General features: G+C 44.9%; 1 pseudogene; it reads right to left on the bottom strand.

Moving 5' to 3' along the window:
- Positions 1–1859: 1859 nt before the first annotated feature.
- Positions 1860–13671, bottom strand: LOC118838933 (annotated as a pseudogene).
- Between the last annotated feature and the right edge of the window lie 369 nt (positions 13672–14040).

Raw genomic sequence — 14040 nt, 5'->3', positions numbered from 1 at the left:
ACTTACTGCCTGCTTAGCACATACTAGGGACTTAATAACCGCTGATCCACTGACTGACATTGAAGGACAGCCAAGTCTGCTTTTCTTCTGAAATGCAGTTAAATCTTCAGTCTTTTGGAGGGGGGAAGGCAGGGCAATTGGGGTTAATTGACTTGCCCAAGGTCACACAGCTAGTAAATGTGTCAAGTGTCTGAGGCTGGATTTGAATTTAGGTCCTCCTGACTCCAGGGCCAGCACTCTACTCACTGCACCACCTAGCTGCCCCTAATCTTCAGTCTTTTGGGCAAATACTATAGTTCTAGGAAACATAAATATAGCAATTTCTAGTTATAGGGAGAGGGACTGGATTTGCAATTTCATTAATAGAGGGAATTATCTCTGCTAATGCTGGTCAGCACATTCTCTTCAGTTTATAATTTTAGAGAGTTTGGGGGTGGGGATGAGGATTGACAGGTTAAGTGACTTGCCTAGGGTCACACAGTCAGTGTGCCTCAGAGGTTAGCCTTAAAGACCACCTCCTCTCATTTATCTCCCCAGGGCAGATAAAGTGTACCAGTCTCTTGGTGCTAATTTGGTGCTGGTGAGGGTACATGAAAGACTGAAGCTGGCATTCCATACTGCTAGGATTCCAGATGTAGTTATGGGTGGGGCAGATAAAAATGTGTGTTACTGTGAATAAGACTGGAGGTGGGGACTTTCAGCTGCGGCCTGGACATCCCCAAATGAGGCAATCCCCTTATATTCCCTAGTGCAGTTATGTCCAGGATTCATGTCATCTCCCTTAGCGTTTCCTGTGCATGATAGACAATGACATTTGTTTCTTCGTGCTTGGTCATATGTTTTTCTCTGGTGCCAAAACCAGAGTCTCAAGGCTGTTGCACCGCTCTCCTGGGACTCATCTTCCCTCCCTATGCTGCCTGGCTTGTGTACTTGCTTCACACAAACAGCACTGGGGGTAGGGCAGTGCCCTGGAACCTACACAGCCAGCCCCCATGGTAACCCAGGCCAGTTACTGTTTTCTGCTTCCCTCTCTCCACATCTACTGGGGTCTCTCCCCTGTATCGTTAACAAGCTCCTCTTCATCCCAGATCTATTCTTCTCACTTTCCTACCACTTTCTGGTGCTCACTGAAGCCTAGATTTTTCCTCAATCTACCAGCATTTCTTGGCATCCTCTCCAAAGCTTGCTTCATTTTCCTTGCTCCTTGCTGCCACTTTTCAAGCCCTCATTATGCCACCATCACTCAGCAACCACCCCTTGTCCTTCACAGTTCACTGCATCTTGTCCAGATGTTTGTTGCTGTTGTCCCTTTAATCACTGTTGTCTGTTCCAAGTCTATTTCAAACATGCATGGGAGCAGAGAAATATGCTTATATTACATATGGATGGATAGTTAGCTAGCTAGCTAGATGGTTGGATGGATAGTTGCTGTTTAGTTGTTTCAGTCATGTCTGACTCTTCATGACTCCATTTGGGGTTTTCTTGACAAAGATATTGGAGTGGTTTGCTGGTTCCTTCTCCTGTTCATTTTACTGGTGACAAAGCTGAGGGAAATAGAGGTTAAGTGAGTTCCCCAGGGTAAGTGTCTGAGGTCAGATTGGAACTCAGGTCTTCCTGACTCCAGGCCTGGTGCTCTATCCACTGTACCGCCTAGCTGAGTGCATACAAACACACACACGCACATCTGTATGTATCAGCTCTTCTCCCTCCCCTCAGCTCTACTGTATTTATTCTGGATTTTTTTTTTGGATTTCTTGACACTTTAAAGTTGGTTATATATCATAATTTGCATTTAAAAACATAAATAAAATCAAAATCAGGATTAAAATTTGAAACAAGAAAAAAGTAATAACCTCATATTCTTAAGGCAACACAATACAGGTTCTTTTAAGGAGGCACTTAAATCCATAGACGATAAAATCCCAGAGCTACAGTTAGGCACGTAAATATAGAACCTGCTAAATATTTAATATTGTCAAGCTTGTGTGATTCAAGCATGGTTTTCAGGCCAGCAACTTCAGCGTCTATTTTTCTGTCTGTCTGAGTAAGAGCCCGGAGTTGTTGTGCCTGCAATGTTAATACTTCTGATCTCACTTCAAGTAGCTTCCTTTCATTCAATGCATACAATTCTTTTACTCTGCTCTTTTCTAGATTGAAATCCAATTTATTATCTGCCCGGACTTTAAGTATTTCATCCATCATTCGCTGTTTTAACTGGTGGAGTTCAAGTATTAATTTCTCATTTTCTGCTCTGAGGGTTGAAAATTCACTCTTTTCTAAAATGATCATATCCTATTTGACACCAGCAATCTGAGACATTATCTGCTGTACAGTGATCTCCTGATGCACCTTGGTGACCATATCCTGGCCGACAATCTCCATGTTGTTGTTCACGATCTTCACTAATGCAGAGACAATGATTTCTGCTTGTTGAGTGCTAAACCCCTTTTCCTCCAGAAGAAGCACCACAGCATGGGTGTCAAAATAGAGCTTCTTACTCCCTGAAGAGGGGAAAAGAGAGAACTTTTTTTCTTCTTTTTGTGACCCAGCCGAAATGCTCAGATCTCTCCTCGCAGGAGCCAACAGCGGAAAGCTGCGCGGGTGAAGGGGGCCGGCGACGCTGGGGACGAGGCACGACTTGCACCGCAGCGACTGGCCGGCGGAGCCCAGCCCCGTGCCCGAGAGGGGCTGCCCCAGGGCGGTGGCGGGAGCCGGCGGCGGCAGGCGAGGAGGCGCGGGAGCGCCGGGCTCCTCCGCGGGGCTCCGGCTCTCGGCCGGTCCCGAGGCCTCCGGCGCGAGCGCTCCCAGTCTCCAAGGTGATGGCGCGGGGTCGCCCCGGCCGCCAGCCGAGGGGAGGGCAAGAGAAAGAGGAACAGCAGCGGGGAGGCGCGCGACAGGCCGCCGAGGCCTACCGAGGAGCTAGGGGCAGACCTCGGAAACCCGCTGGGGAGGCCGACAACCCGCGGAGGCCCCGGAAACAGCTGCCGCCGTAGGTTCCCCACCGCCTCCCCGGCAGCTGCGGCCGCCGCCCAGGGCCTGCGGGTGATGAGGGTTTGGGGTGAGAGGTGCTCCACACCCCAAAGTACCGACACCCGGGGTCCTACCGAAAGAATTCGACTCAAGCTTTCTCAGCCAAGGGAAAGGATAAAGTTTATTAAGAGTTAGCCAAATAAGCCTGCCCCGAGAGATCCCACCCCTTGCGACACCTGTAAGGAAAAAGGGCCACACCCATCTGAGCTAGATTGGATCTGACCACCTTCATGGAGGCAAGATGGAGATTATATACACAAAGGTTGTGGGAGAGATTGAGGGGTGGTCTGGGGTGACCAGAAGAGGGGTCTAGGGAGGAACTTAAGGATGAGGTCAGACTCCAGGGTGGGGGAAATAGCTGAAGGCTGTATGGAAATGACAGACCATAAAGGGCTGGGGTAAGGGAGCTAGGGTATAGATATTTTGATCAGGATTAAGGATGGGAAACAGGATTAAGGGTGGGAAACAGCTGGACAATAGAGGACTGGGCAAGGTAGGCACTTGGGCTTAATGGTTGTAGCCTCAGGCCAAGGCCAGGTCGAGTGGCAAGATTCAAGGAGAGTTCAAGGGTTCAAGGGGTTCCCAGAGACTGTGCCCTCATCATTCCCCCCTCAAACAAATGGGACCCAAATTCTTTTGGGGTCAGGGACGAAGGTCTCAGCTTCTGAAACTGCTTCCTGCTGGCAAGGGGTGTAGAGCTGGCTTGATGGGTCCAGTTCAAGTGGTGCACAGTCATCTGGAAGTTGATGGCTTGGAGACTGGAGGAGACAAACCTGGCAAGGAAGTTAATCAAACAACAAAACAGACAGTACAGGAGTACAGAGAAAGGACAATATCCCTGGTGGGAATTAAAGATGACTATTTCATACCTAGCTCTCCTAACCACTTGTTCTGCTTCGGGGTTCAGGAGTGTGTAGCACATCCAAATTAGGTCGGGGATATCTAAGAGCAAGGTTTGATGTTTGGTGAGCCTGTGGTTAGCCAGGCACTGGTGGCCCTCTGCTTCCAGGGTGCTCTGGCAAGGCAGAGCTTCTAGGGGCTGGTCTGCTAGAGGCTTAGAAGCTTCCTCAATTGGAATGGCTGTAGCAGCCAGAGAATCTAATTGTTTTGAAAAACAGGGCTTGTGGTTAGGTCTTAAGGACTGGGTTAGGGTTCCCAAAGCCTGTCCTCTTCTTTTACCAGCAAAGTAAGTGAAAGGTTTTTCTAGATTAGGTAAAGCTAATGCTGGAGTGGTGGTCAGTTTAGTTTTCAAAGTCCCAAAAAGCTTGTGCTGGGTAGGGGCCCCACTCTAGAGGGAGTGTCAGGGCCTTGAGTGCCAATTAATGGTTGCAGCCCCTCCCAAGCCTTGGGCTTAATTGGATATTGACAGCAGTTGGGGAACACATTAGACTCTCTGAGGCGACTAAGGACAGGGGTGGCATGAGCAGCTTTGCCAGGAATTCTCTGATCCCAAATAATTGGCTTGACCATCTCCCACACTTCTGGAGGAATGTGGGAAGGTCTGCTAAGCAGGGGGAGAAGGGAGATGGGAGGTTTAACTAGAGAAAATTGGCTTCCCAATTTCACCATCAGGTCCTTTCCCCAAAAGGGGGCAGGGCCAGAGAAGGAGTGTTCAGACAACAGATCCTTGATGCCCATGACCTGATGGGTCAAGGGGCATGTGGGGCCAGAGCAATTAGTTAAAGCAACAGAACATAGCCGTGATAAAGTGGGTAACCTTACCTTCTGCCTCGATTTTGCCCAGGGCTCTGCGAGAGAGGTGGAGAAAGTGGGAGCACCGCCAAGCCCCAGGCTTTCCCCTCCTTCCGAGTCTTGAGAAGACTGGAGGACAGGGTACTGGGAGGAGGCTCTACCACTTTTCCAGCCTCGGGGACACCTCCAATGTCCCTCCTGGTTACATGCTGGCCATGGTCCTAGAGGCCTGGATCCTGGAGGCTTCTTCCAGGGGGGCGCCCTAGAGGGGCACTCCTTAGACCAGTGACCCTCCTCGTTGCATCGAAAGCAGGTTTCCCCTTTGCCAAAGTTGCCAGAAGAACCCTCTGGCAATCTCCTGGCCATGGCAGCCGCCAAGAATTGGGCATGTTCTCTGTCTCTGGCTTTTTCCTCTGCCTGGACTAAGTCTCTATTATTGAACACTCCGAATGCTGTCTCCAGTAATTGGGCCTGAGGTGTTTGGGGTCCCATTGCCAATTTCTGCAGTTTCCTCCTAATATCTGGGGCAGACTGATTAATGAAATACATGTTAAGTATTGCCGCCCCTTCAATAGAATCAGGATCCAAATTTGTATACTTCTTAATAGCTTCTACTAGCTGGGCTTGGAAAAGGACAAGGTTTTCTTTTTCTCCCTGAGTAATCTCCCTAATTTTTTGAAAATTTATTTGCTTTTGAAATGCAGTTCTTAGGCCTTCTAACAGGCAAATTACCATATGGTCTCTCTTTTCTCTATCCTCACTCCTTTGATAATTCCATCCTGGGTCACTAGTTGGAACAGCAGCTGTTCCTGGGGGATAGTTTATGGGGTTATTGCTAGCCAAACTGTCCCCAAATTTTTGAGCATGTTCCCATATTCTCCTCTTCTCCTCAATGGTACAACAGGTAGAGAAGAGGATATGCAAATCACACCAAGAAAGTTCAAATTGCAGGGACAGATCCCTAAAACCCTCAGTAACTTAGTGGGATCTTCTGAGTATCTCCCCAGTTTTTCTTTAATTTGGATGAGATCTGAAATGGAGAATGGAACATGCAATCTCCTTGTCCCAGCAGGGGAGGCAGGCATTTCCCTCAGGGGAAAAAGCCTTGGAGGCGCTGTGGGACCTGGAGCTTGGGGCTGAGGTAGATTAGACTGCAAGGCCAGGGCATCTGCCTGGCAAGGGAGATCAGCTAGTACCTGAGGAGGGGTAGAGGTCAGAGGGGAAGATACCCCAGAGACCCAAGTGGGTGCTACCTCAGAGAGAGGGGCTAGGGGAGGAGATATTGCCGTGGGGGCAGGGCCCGAGGCTGGAACCTGAGTAGGGATTGCCTTGGGGGTAGGGCCCATGGTGATAGATGTTGCAGGGCCTGCAGTAGAGGCAGGGCATGGGGTCCCTTCGGCTGGAAATTCCTTCCTCCTTAGTAAAGGAGAAGTTAGGAGTAATTGTCGGGAGACAAACAAAATAAAACAAGAAAACAAAATATACAGAAGGTACCTGAAACTTTCCCAAATTCCCAGCGCCGAAACAATTGAAAGGATCTGGCACATGCTTCTGGATGGGGCATCCATCCATGTCCTTCGACATGACCACTGGACCAAGAACCACCTGATAGCGTCAGGTTGAGTTGACCAGGACAGCGTGGCTGTCCAACCCACTGAGACCACTGGACCGAGCTGTCTGACTGGACCGAGAACCACCTGATAGCGTCAGGTTGACCAGGACAGCGTGACTGTCCGACTCACTGAGACCACTGGACCAAGCTGTCCAACCCACTGGGACCTGCTGAGGTCAGGCCCGAGAAGCACATCCAAAATGTTTGGAGAGCGAGTAGGGGGATTGGGAGAGTGGGGAGGCTCACATATCTTCAGTCTTGGCTGGAGAAGAACTTGAGATTAGCAGTGCTTCCCGGTCAGGGAACCATAAATGATGAGGGTTTGGGGTGAGAGGTGCTAGACACCCCAAAGTACCGACACGCCAGGTCCTGCTGAAAGAATTCGACTCAAGCTTTCTCAGCCAAGGGAAAGGATAAAGTTTATTAAGAGTTAGCCAAATAAGCCTGCCCCGAGAGATCCCACCCCTTGCGACACCTGTAAGGAAAAAGGGCCAGACCCATCTGAGCTAGATTGGTTCTGACCACCTTCATGGAGGCAAGATGGAGATTATATACACAAAGGTTGTGGGAGGGATTGAGGGGTGGTCTGGGGTGACCAGAAGAGGGGTCTAGGGAGGGACTCAAGGATGAGGTCAGACTCCAGGGTGGGGGAAATAGCTGAAGGCTGTATGGAAATGACAGACCATAAAGGGCTGGGGTAAGGGAGCTAGGGTATAGATATTTTGATCAGGATTAAGGATGGGAAACAGGATTAAGGGTGGGAAACAGCTGGACAATAGAAGACTGGGCAAGGTAGGCACTTGGGCTTAATGGTTGTAGCCTCAGGCCAAGGCCAGGTCAAGTGGGAAGATTCAAGGAGAGTTCAAGGGTTCAAGGGATTCCCAGAGACTGTGCCCTTATCACGGGGGCCGGTTCGGCCAGACCCAGGTGACGGCTTCCTCGGCTATCAATGACGCGCTCGCTCACCGGTCCCAGTACCGTTCATCCCTCGCCCGCCGCCTGCCGGGTCCCACTCGCCTTCCCGAGCTGGGAGTTGGATAGAAGTAGGAGCCACTGCAACTGTCAGGTGCTGGACAAGATCCCGCCCTTTCCTGCGGGAGCGGGGCTGAGCTTTTTTCTGGATTTTTCATTATGGTTCTGTTTTTTTCTTTGTCTCTATCCCCTCTTGTCTCTTTCATTATCTCTCTCTAATTCTCTCCTTTTCTCATTCTCTTTTCATCTCTCTGTCCTTTGTCTCTGCCCCTCTCTTCTGTCTCTCTGTCTTAAACATACCTTCCTGTCCTGACTTTGACTCCTAAAATCAGAATATCATCAAAGCATCATCAATAGGGCCTCTCCCTTTTCCAAATCAATTTGTTGATCAAACGTTCCCTCGATTCCATGAAACCAGGAATTTAATATCCCTTGATGTTATACCTTGTGTGTGTGGGTATGTGGGAGTCAAATGAATATCTGGAATTCCTAGAGAATGAAGGGATTGGGAGGAGAGAGGTTCATTTATACTTTTATATTGTATACATTAGCACACTCCTTTTTGGGGGTATTGATATCAACAGCAAAATATAAAAATCATCCTTTGTACTTTCGTTAGTCCCATGGTTAATTGTGAACAGGACCCTGGGAACAGACTAACTGGGAATATTCATTCTTGACTCAGAGTCATCTCTTGGTTTAATGCCCTGAATATAATAGACTTCTATTGCATCAATTCCTTCTTGTTTAGGAGGAAGCTATTCTTATCTGCAAGCCAAAACTTTATTAACTTTATTTAGCCAAATTCTCCTTGGGTGTCTATTTTTAAAGCAAATGGGGATATCCCACAGGCCACCATCTCTCTCATTTGTATAATTCCTTTTCTAAAGTCAGTAACTTTCTACATATTCTAGATTTAGTGATGTGTATAGGAGCATTGTTGGAATTAGTTGTTGGTTTAACCTTCAAGCATATAAATCACTGTAGGGTCCCTTCCAAAGCATTTTAGATGACCTACCAACATCAGTGAATTCTATCCACAGAAATGAAATTCTGGCAGGTGATCACACAAGCAAAATCTATAGAAAATATGAGTCTTGAGCTTTTTGGGTGGTCAACAGGAAACAAAGAAAGGCTGATGTAGACTCTGAAAAGAGGAAAAGCATATCCCAGTAGAGCAGCAGTCTCAAGAAGCAATTCTGAAAAGAAGAAATGCAAGCTATCAACAACCATATGAAAGAATTCCCTCTCAAAGAAAAGGATGGCAGGTGCAGAGACAAGCAAGATGAGGAGTGTTACTAAAAAAGCAATTTCCTGTCCTGGGGTTTGCTTTTGTGGATCACTTCTTTTCATTTGAGGTTCTTTGAGAGTGGAAACAAATGAAAAATGACCTTTAGGAGAAATGGAAAAGAAAGGAAAAACAAACAAGCAAAACAAGAACCATCTCTATGGAACAACAATTACCCCAGCTGAAACTCCATTCTGGAAATTATTGTCATGAGATAACTTTTTGGGAAGCCCCTCTGATATTGGGGAAATAAAACCTGATTTCTTATATTTGGAGACCTGGACCGATCTAGTCATAGGGCTCTTTAGAGATAGTTCTTCTCCCTCCCTTCACTAATACAATTAATTTGCTTCATACCCAAGGGGGATGGAGTTGTGAGTAGGGATGAAAAGTACTGACTGGTTGATTATTGTATGGCAAGGTAGGTCAGAGATAGTGGCCTCAGATTATATCTGGCTTAGAAAAATCCTAAATAGATGGGAGATATATTTACTCCAGTGTTTTGTGAACAGTAAGCTGCTGAACACTCCCTCTCATTCTTCACCTGCTGAAGAATGCCATCAGGATCTGAGAAGGCTAGAAGGAAGATGTTTAGGCGGTAGTTGGAGCTGGTTATCTCTGTATAGGAAAGTTTGATATATTTTGTTTCAATAAATTATGTGGTCACTGTGTGTAAAATCTTCTAATTTGTGAATTGAGTGGGGCTTGTGAACTATGAGAGGAAGGAGTTCAGATAGGGTGGGGACTAGTGAACTATGTACACACTATGGATTTTACATTATATTACAGTTACATGTTATTTTGAAAAATACGTAATTTCACCCCCTAGATTTATTCTGGTCTTGGTCAATGGGGTTGAACTAATGTGCTTAACTACACATCAGAAGGTGTGGACTTGATAGTTGGAGAAGCTCTGCTGGCATAGCACCCTCTTGTGACCAGTGGGGATACTGCAGCCTTGCATGAAAACGATACTGCACGGTGCCAGAAACAGATGAAATTTACTGGGGCTGGTGGCACAAAAACGGAAAAGAGGGGGAGAGAGGGAAGAGACAGAGACAGAAAAACAGAGACAGAAATAGAGAGAAAAAGACACATAGAGGGAAAGATAAAGAGATGGACAGGGAGATTACTTAGTCAAAGACAACACAGCATGGGTCAAGACAGTGCAGCAAGGAGGATAGTGATAGTATTGAGAGAAAGAGGGAACTCAGAAGGAGGTAGTATTGGAGGAAAGGCAAGGTTTCCTTGTGGATGTGTTGAACATGAAGCATTAGCAGGATTCCAGGTAGAGATGTCCTTTATGCACTTAGAGATGTGGTTTGGAACAGAGACAACCCTTGACAAAATTATAAAGAAGGTGGATCTTGTCTTTAGTGTTTTAGCTCCTCCTTCTGTGCTTTGCTTTGCTTCCTTTTCCTTCTTCCTCCACCCCCACTTTGGATTCTGTCTACATTCCTGATTTCTTCCTAGTGTTCTTCTGCTGCCATCAGGCTGACAGTGGAATGCCCACCAGGGTTTTCACTTCTACTTTCGAAAGTAACTTTTGTTATCTCAGTTGACTTAGCCAAATCTCCAAAGAAAACAACTTTTGTTTTTGTTGTTGTTTGTGTGGGTGGTGGGTGGTGGGTGTGAGTATTTACAATCCATATTGTAAGGATACTTTCCGGTGGAGATTTGATTTGATCTTTCAGGGATAGTTAGAATTCAGAATCCAGGGAAAATGGATGTTCTAGACAAAGGGATCCGCAGGAGTAACAAAGAATTTCATTGGGCAGAAAGTAATGAAGCTTGGCTGCAGTACATGGAGGGAAGTCATATGCAGTAGGTGAGATAGAGTGACACTAGCCTTGAATGTCTGGCCAAGGAGTTTAGTGTATTTTAAAATATTTCCTCTCCAAGCAAAGCAGAATCTGATTCCAGAGACTCCATCCCTTTCCACTCACACCCAACAAAGAGAATCACAGCCACACCCATCTCCTTGAATGAAGAATTTAAAAATAGCAAACAATTTAATCAGAAATGTCTGTATCTAAAAACAGGTGCTCTTGAAAGTGGCTTTTCCCAGTCTGACTAAATTACCCACATGACTAAAGTCAGCTCCCCAGGTGGCAATATTTTCTGAAAATACCATTGCATGACTAGGCATTTGGTTGGACAGGATTTCCATTTGTTTCCTCAAGTGACAGTGGGGTTTGGTGATGCCTGGAATGAAAGGCATTTGGGAAGGTGACATTTGCTGAACAAAATAATAAAATATGAATATTGTGAAATTTTTTTCACTTTTTAAAATAGATTTTTTTTTCAATCATCAAAAATTACCTTTACTCTCTCCTGCATTCTCTCCCCACACTGAGAAAACAAAACAAAACAAAATAAAATCCTTTTTATAAACTTGTGTAGTTAAGGAAAATAAATCCTCACATTGACCACGTTAAAAAAAAGTCTCAGTTCTCTGAGTCCATATCCTTTCTGTCTGGAGCAGGGTAGGTAGCATTGATTTGATTGGTTATTGTGTTGATCAGAATTCCTAAGTCTGTCAAAGTCATTTGTATTATTGTTACTGTATAAATTGTTCTCCTGGTTCTGCTTACTTCAGTCTGTACTAGTTGATACAACTCTTCCTAGTTTCTCTGAAACCTTCTCTTCATAATTTCTTACAGTAAAACAGTATTGTATTACATACCTTGTTCAGCCATTCCCCAATTGATTAGCATCCCCATAACTTCCAATTCTTTGGCACCACAAAAGGATCTGCTATAAATTTTTGTGTGTGTGTGTACGTATGATTCTTTTTTCCTCTCATTTTTATCTTTTTGAGGGTATAGACCTACTAGTGGTATTGATTTGGGGATATAGTTCCACATTGCTTTCCAGAACAGCTGGATCAGTTCATAGTTCCACCAACAATGCATCAATGTACCTGTTTTCCCATAGCCCCTCCAGCATTTTTCTTTTTTGTCAAACTTTGCTAATCTATTAGGTGTGAGGTGGAACCTCAGAGTTGTTTTAGGCCCAAATCTCTACCTAGCATAGCCCTTTATTGTCCAGGTACTTCCCACCCTTAATTCTGATCAAAATATCTATACCCTAGCCCACAAAGGGTGGGATTTCTTAAGACAACCCATTATGACGAACCCTTAATAAACTTTGTCTTTTCCCTTGGCTGAGAAGGCTTGAGTTGAATTCTTTCGGCAGAACCCAGCATGTAGGTATTTTGGAGTCTTGAGCACCCCTAGAAACCTGTGGTTCCCTACCATCACTGTTTTTGTTTAACCTCTTCAAAACCACTGCCCCCTCCCTGCTCCTTTGTAGAGGTAGGGGTCTATGTGTATGGAACATTGAATATAATGTCAGATTTTTTATATGTGTTTAGTTTTTAAAGACTTTTTTTTCTTCCTCTCTTGCTTTTAAAAATTTCTCTGTTATAAGGAATGTCTCTTTGGGAGTGATAGGGTTTTAGAATATAAGGAGAAACCTAGGTGATATAAAAACAGAAGATTTCAATAAGTCTATGAAAGAAGAAAGTTAAAAAGGTGATTCCTTGAGTCAGGAAAAGATTTAGGATCATTAAAAGCATTGATCTATTTCCTCAAGACAATACAACCAATTCTCTTCCTCCTAACCATTTCTGGGCTCAATTTATTGTCAATCTAGTCTCTGTACTATTTATATGTAGTAACACCAATAATAGCTAATAGTTTTTAAGGGTTTCAAAGTGTTTTACGAACATCATCTGAACTTATCTTTATATCAACCTTGGGAAGTAAATACTACACTTATTTCGATTTTGCATATGAGGAAATTGAGGCAGAGGTTAATAGATTGGTCACCTAACTGTGCCCTGATCTGGATAATAGGCATTTCCCCCCCATCCATTTAGTTTGTCTGGTATGGATTGTTAAGCAAATCTCTTTTGAGATATCATGGATCTCATTCAATTGGTCCAAGCAGAGTTTGATTCTGTGACTTGGGCCTCCTGGTTGTTTCTTAAATAAGACACACCCTCTCTTGCTCTGGGCATTTTCTCTGGTTATCCCCTATGCCTTGGAAGGCTCTCTCTCCTCCACTCTAGCTACCAACTTCCCTAGTTTAAATCCCATCTGGTATAAGAAGCCTTTCCTTTTAATCCCTTTTAATTCTAGTGTTTTCCCTCTCTTAATTGTTTCCATTTTATCCTGTCTGTTGCTTGTTTGTTGCTAATTAGATTGTGAGTTCCTTGAAAGTAGGGACTCTTTTTTATCCCTGGCACTTTGCATAGTGCCTGGCACCTAGTATGTACTAAAACATTTATTTGACTGCAGGTTTGATGTAATCAGTACATCTGTAAAGAGGAACACCTGGAGGATTTCACTATTTAAAGGAAACCCTTTTCCATTTGACAATAAGTATATTTGTTTAATACTTTAAAATGTAATATGATGTGAGTTTCTATTACTATCAGAAAAACCTATGGGTGGCTCTATAGAAGGCAAATGATCTTATCAACTCCCTCCTTTCTTCTGGAAGGAGAGCTGAATCTCTTCCAGGCCTGGCCAGACTTCTCTGAGGCTGGAGATTTAACTAGCCACACCCTATTCCATTCGAGAACTCACTTTTAGCTTAGGGGCAATTACCTTTTTATGGAATTTTGATAGTAGGAAAAGTTTTCAGTACAATAACAATAGCTTGGCACTCTGAGGGAAATTCCTGACATTTAGATGGAGGTTGGGCTCTTCTCTAATTAAAATTTTGGTGTGTCTTCAGGTAAGTCCTGGCCTTTCTATATTTGAGGCAAAATCTAGATACAGAAAACCATTAGGTAAAAGAAATAAGCGAAGCATATTACAGTGTCTGTTACCAGAAGAAGAGCAAACTTTTTTTAAACTTTCTTTAGTCCTTGAGGAAGTGGACACAACTGGCAGCTTCAGCCAGATACCTCTGCTCTGAGCTATCTACTGGGTCTAGATGGCCAAGCTCAGTCTCTCATCTCTGCTGGTACTGTTGTGCCCTGCCCCCCAGTTTACCCTCCGTCTTGCCCCAGCTTGCCCACAGTTTGTGCTCCCATCTCCACAGACCCCACTGTTTGTGTTCCCATCTCCACGGAAATCAGTTTGTTTTTTCCCTTTAAATACCCTGACCCAACCCCTGCTCAGGGCTGTTCAATTTGAGTGTTTGAACAGTTGAGGGCTTGAATAAATCCACATCAAAATTTTTATCCAGGTCTCCCTCGCTTTTTTCCGCACAACAGTACTCCACCATCCTTTTAGTTTCTCCTCTTGGTTTCTTCTTTCACATGTTGCTCCATGCCACTGATGTCTTCCAGCTCAGCTCATTAAGTCCCAGGTGTGGATAAAGTAGTCCTTGTGTATATTGTTTTCCTGGACCAGCTTACTTCACTTTACATCAGTTCATATAAATGAACCATGATTCTCTGCATTCATTCTGGTCATGTATACAGGTCTCT

The sequence above is a fragment of the Trichosurus vulpecula genome, chromosome 1, assembly GCF_011100635.1.
Source record: "Trichosurus vulpecula isolate mTriVul1 chromosome 1, mTriVul1.pri, whole genome shotgun sequence".
NCBI classification, from domain to species: domain Eukaryota; kingdom Metazoa; phylum Chordata; class Mammalia; order Diprotodontia; family Phalangeridae; genus Trichosurus; species Trichosurus vulpecula.
This window is presented reverse-complemented; position numbering and strand designations above follow the sequence as displayed.